Source organism: Pelophylax lessonae (assembly GCF_965119305.1).
Source record: "Pelophylax lessonae genome assembly, chromosome: 1".
NCBI lineage: Eukaryota > Metazoa > Chordata > Amphibia > Anura > Ranidae > Pelophylax > Pelophylax lessonae.
The window spans coordinates 517,504,732-517,510,731 of NC_138768.1; the positions used below are offsets into that span (position 1 = coordinate 517,504,732).

At 47.6% G+C, this 6,000-nt stretch overlaps 1 protein-coding gene across 1 annotated transcript in view; it reads right to left on the bottom strand.

Moving 5' to 3' along the window:
- PWWP3A (PWWP domain containing 3A, DNA repair factor) overlaps window positions 1–5,238 on the bottom strand; it is a gene marked incomplete at its 3' end in the record, with an annotated part of 223,337 nt that extends 218,099 nt beyond the window's left edge. The window contains exon 1 of the mRNA XM_082248367.1: window positions 5,183–5,238. The remainder of the gene's footprint in view (window positions 1–5,182) is intronic.
- Between the last annotated feature and the right edge of the window lie 762 nt (window positions 5,239–6,000).

Sequence of the window (6,000 nt, forward strand, 5' to 3'; positions counted from 1 at the left end):
ATTAGAATAAAACCCCCAAAATCTGTCCCGAAGTGGAACCAGGACGATCACCCCCTGGGCGAGAAGATCCTGAACCGCCCGTTGAAGAGCTCGTAAACGATCTGGGGTCAAATGAAGATGAGGGAAAGAATCTGTCCGCTGGACGAGAAAGGAATTTGATCTTGTAACCTGATCGAATGATTTCCTGAACCCACCTGTCCGGAATCCGGAGCAGCCAAGGTTTGAGAAAACCGAGCAGACGTCCACCCCACCCCTGGAACGGGTGAGGGCGTCCCTTCTGATCGAGGCGGACTGGTCTTGCCCCCAGTGACCGCCTTAACCAATTCATCCAGGGAGTCCCCAAAGAGACGATTCCCCGCATAAGGAATGTCAGACAACGTCTTTCTGGAAGTCTGGTCAGCCGACCAGCTCTTCAGCCATACCAAACGACGGATGAGCACCGTGACAGCCACGCAGCCAAAGGGGCCTCATCCAAGGTCGCGTCACACAGGTACAAAACAGCCTGAATAATCTGATCCACCATCTCCAAAGTAGTCGGAGGGGCGGAATCCGCCACAAGGGTGTGTCTAAGCACCTTGACCCAGTCTGCCACCGCCTGAGACACCATGACAGAGGCGAAAATAAGTTTCATCAACAAACCCACCACCATATAAGCATGGCGAGGAAGAGATTCCACCCACCTATCTGTAAGGTCCCTGAACACCGGAGAAACCTCCGCGGGCATGAGAGTGGCCTTGTTCAACCTGGACACAGTGTGATCCACTTTACGGGACACGGTCCAGCGCGAATCCGTAGGAGTCGCAAAGGGATAACGGAACTGAAACCGTTTTGGTACCACAAAGGAGCGTTTTAAATTGCGCCATTGTTCGTTCACTGTTTCGTGAAGCTCAGCGGGACAAGGAAACACTTGTCCTGCCTTCTGGGTCCTGCGAGTCCCAAAGGAAGACCACTTACCCGGCGGGGTGGGCTCATCTTCTAAATGTAGTGTATCCTTGACAGAGGCAATAAGCGCAGACATAACCGCGCGTTCTCTGGCCGTCCCGTCGGGGGAATCATCCCCAGCCTCATCATCCGCCTCCTCATCCTCCGCCTCCCCATCTGATGGAGATAACAGACCCCTCAGGGGGTACACTGTCCAAGGCAACCATATCAGACTCAGAATCAGAGGAATGAGAAGACCTAGGCCTTTTTCTAGAAGCCCGCTCTGACATCAATAAATCCACCTTGGACGCTAAAGTCACAAGTGCAGCAGTAATAGAAGGAGAAGATTCAGGAGTACCTGAATCATCCACCAAGGCAGGGGGGAATTTGCTGTCCTGGGACTCCATGAAAAAACTTTCCTGGCACTGGCCCTTTAACTCGCGATCGCAGGGAACCCACCGCAATAAGGATTACACTGAAGCACCCCACTGATTAGGAAAAGCAATGAAAGCAAAGGAATATTCCCCAAAAACAGCAAAAAGGACCCCCAGAAGTGTTACCACGCTGCTGAACGATCCTCTTAATGCAGGAAAGGAAGTGATCACATCGCTAGAGGTTAAACAAGATTTAGACTAACGTAAAAAACTGAACTTTTGTAAAATCTTACCGTAAAATTCCTTTCTCTGAGTCCTCTGACAGTCGCCGCCTCCTCTAAGTCATCACAATTGGGTATTGACTTCCGCCCCGCAGAAGTAGCTAGGCATAAGACTTAGTCAAAAGAACAAAGGCATTTAGCATAGACAACCATGGGGGCTGTCCCACTGGTCAATACCCCCCTGCAGTGATCCCTCCCAACTCAGTTTGGTAGAATAGCAGTAGGTGTACAAGAAAAAACCCCAGAAGAGGGGTGGGGTCGGCGACTGTCGGAGGACTTAGAGAAAGGAATTTTACAGGTAAGATTTTACAAAAATTCAGTTCTCTTACGTCCTCCGACAGTCGCCGCCTCCTCTAAGTCATCACTATGGGGATGTCCCAAAGCAGTGTAGACATGAGGGGTGGGAGACGCAACCGTAGAAAAGGCAACGCAGTACCCACATCAGAGACATTACACGCACAGTAAGAGAACCTTCTGGGCAATAGAAGAGGCTCAACAGGAGCAACAACCCAGGAAAACAAATACCCAGGGGATAAACACCCCAACAGCCAGGGACCCACAAAAAACAAGGGTCCCCTATGGCACTGCCGCACTAAGAACTTTGCGGCCAAAAGGAGGCATCAGCTGATGCCAGAACATCAATCTCATAGAATTTGGAAAAGGTGTGCACCAACGACCCAAGTCGCAGCCTTGCACACCTGGGCCACCGAAGCCTGATGCCGGTAGGCCCAGAACGTACTCATCGATCTGGTAGAGTGCGCCGTAACAGGGAAGGGTGGAACCCATTCCTTCAAAGCATAGGCCTGTACAATTGTCTGTCTGATCCATTTGGCAATGGTCGCCGCAGACGCAGCCACGCCCTTCCGAGGTCCCTCAGGAAGGACAAAGAGGGAATCCGATTTCCGAAAGGATTCAGTGGATGACAGGTAAACCCTGATCGCCCTGACAACATCCAAGGAATGCAATGCAACCTCCTTGGGATGTTTGGGCTTCGCACAGAGCGAAGGCAACACAATGTCCCCAGTTAGGTGGAAATCAGACACCACTTTAGGAAGAAAGGAAGAGTTAGGTCGCAAGACCACCTTATCCTTATGAACCACCAAGTAAGGAGAGCGGCAAGACAACGCCGCCAACTCCGATACCCTGCGAGCCAAAGTGATCGCCACTAAAAAGGCAACCTTCTTAGACAGCAGAGGCAACAATATCTCCCGGATGTTTTCAAAGGGAGAACACTAACACGGACAGAACCAAGTTCAAGTCCCATGGAGGTAAAGGCGCCCTCCGGGTAGGGACCAAATGTCGCACACCTTGAATAAAGGTGCGAATTAAGGAATGAGACGCCACAGGGCGTTGGAAAAGAATAGCCAGTGCAGATACCTGGCCCTTTATCGTGGCCAGCACCAGGTGCTGGGCCACACCAGTCTGGAGGAAAGCCAACACTCTCGAAACAGAGTACGAGCGAGGGGAGAACCCCCTGGACTCACGCCAGGCGAAAGAAGCTTTTCAGGTACGGTAATAGATTTTACCAGATGAGGCTTTCCTAGCCTTGATTAGAGTAGGAATGACCTCTGGGGAGACACCCCTGTATCTCAGGACCTGGCTTTCAAACAGCCAGGCCGTTAAAGCCAGCGACTGTAAAGCAGGATTGAAGATGGGTCCCTGAGACAGTAGATCTTCCCGCAGTGGCAGCCGTCAAGGAGGCTCTACTGCCAGGTGAACAACGTCGGAGTACCAGGACCGGCGTGGCCAGTCCGGCGCTACCAGAATCACCAAGTGCGGTTCCGAGGCTAACCTGCGAAGGAACCTGGACAACAACTGAATCGGAGGAAAGGCATACACCAGACGATACTGATGCCAAAGGGCCACCAACGCATCCGACGCGTCCGCCCACGGATCGCGCGTTCTTTCCACGAATCTTTCCACCTTGTGATTTAGCCAAGACGCGAACAGATCCACATCCGGGGATCCCCACTTCGCACACAGCATTTGGAAGACCTCCGGGTGCAGGGACCATTCCCCCTGGTCCAGGGTCTGGCGGCTCAGATAGTCGGGCTGCCAATTCTCCACAAGGAAAGGAGGAGACTTTGGTGCTCACTGCATTTTGGAGAAAATTCTCATTCTTCAGGGGAGGCCGATAATACAGCCCATCAAAGTACCAAAGTACAGAATTTATAAAACACGTCTGAACTTTCAGAAAGCGGGGGGGGGGGGTGAGCATACACTTGAGCATGAGGTTACACTTTGCAGATCTCAGTGAGAACAGCTCTGAGAACTTATTGGAGGAAAGCACCCCCCTTTCACACAGGAAAATAGCTGAGTCTGTCAAAAACAGGCTGTGCGCCGGAGCTTCCTCCCGTCACCTTTTTCTCACTTGGTGTAAGGAAATCTTTGCAGAAGTGACTCATGCTGATAGCAGAGGAAGGAGGCAGCAGAGAAATGACACTCAGTGTTCTGGACTGAAACGAATACACAGTATAGAAGGATATGCTAGGTATAGAAGGATATGCTCGGTTTATATTTATTGTCTGAGGTTTACAGCCACTTTAAATGCTCGTTATGTCTAGGGGTGCATAAATAAGGTGTAACTACTTACCTTAATTCCTCACTCCAGCAGCATCCCTCCAGCACTACTATCAGTCACCAGTCTACAGGGTTAATTTACCTGCATTGTACATTATAAGACAATGCACAGATTGGAGCTTCAGGCAGAGGAAGAAAGAGCCACAGCCAGGGTGCAAGGCAAGTTCTCTATTTTAACCCCTTGGCATAATAAGCATTTAGCCCATGCAGTGTAGGAGCACCCCACTGCAAAGATGGATTTTTTTTTGGTTTACAATTCCTAGAGTTGGGCTTTGAAAGATTGTACCACCATCTGGTTAAGATCTAGAATTTAGCTACAGACTGGAGACTCAGAATGGTAAGATCTGAAGATGGCAGACATGGGAATACCATTTTTGCCTCACAAAGGAAAAGCAGCTCTTCCCAGTAGGAATACGCTGCAGCTGATTTGTTTAAAAAAAAAACAAAGCTGTTCACCATACAAAGTACACGTTTACTTTGCAAAGTGAATGTAGGAACTTAGGCAAAGTTGTGTTCACTTTAAATACCTAATCATGTGCCAACAACAATCGTGTTTTATTTACTTTTTTATATATAGATATATTTTTCTCTCACACATTATTGGCTATTTAGCCCCCGTTCACACTGGGGCGACCTGTGAGGCGACCTGGTCGCCTCACAGGTCGCCGCAGGTCGCCTCCCATAGGGAAGCTGCGGACCCGTTCTGATAGGAGCGACACAAGTCGCTCCGACTCAGAAAAAGGGTCCGGAGCTTCTTTGGGGCGACCAGGAGGCGACCGCCATAGACTTCAATGTTACGAAGTCCGTGGCGGCCGCTCCTAGGTCGCGGCGCGCTGCTCGCACCGCGACCTCGGAGGTCGCGGTGCGAAGTAGCGTCGCCCCAGTGTGAATGGGGGCTTAAAGTAAACGCAGCTTCTAGCTAATAACCATTTACTTTATTAAGTGAACAGCCCGTACTTATTAATTCAACCCAATGTTTTTCATTTAGAGGTTAATGCAGTAAGCAAAGCACAACTAAATACTTACCTGCATGGTTAAACTACATAACGTTTCAAAGTCAAGGTAATGGGTCAAATACACTGAAAAAGAAAATAACAGAAAGCACAAGTTAATTTGGTTTGAGCTCTTTAAATCATTGCACCAAGTAAAAATTTTGGCAATTTATAATGATTTTTATCTAGTTATAGGCCAAGTCCATCTTTTACAGCATGTTTCACATTACACCAATATTAGGGTGCCATTTCCCACCATGGTTCATCTGTCAACTATTTACAGAATCTGTGAATGGAGAAACAAGTCTTATTTGCTACTGCGACAGCGCTGCTAGCTAATAACCGTCAAAATATTGGACACTAAATATCTTAGCGGGATTTTAGCTCTGAAAAAAAAAAAAAAAAAAAAAAAAAAGACAGTAGAGACAGGGCTAATCACAACAAAATAGACTGAATGATTCAGTTTCATGCAGTAAAATGCTTGCTTATAGCAATGCAATATACTGCCATATCATATAAATAATCAATTCCTAAAAAAAAAAAAAAAAAAACCTGATCACCTTCTCAGATCAGTACATCGTTACTATGATAACATTATATTGCTCTGGTCACGGTGTCAAAGAAAAAAAAAAAAAAAAAAAAAAAAAAAACACAATATTCATAAAAACGTGGAAAAAATGTAAGGAAAAATAATAAATTAAATTGTGAAAAAATTCCCCAAAAATGAAAAAAACTAAATTACAACTTCAAAAAAAACTCACCATTCCTCTTACTAAATACCTTGGACTGTCTACTTTCCAAAAAGGGGTAATTTGGTAATCTGCATAGAGGTCCGGACACGGACCTGTTATC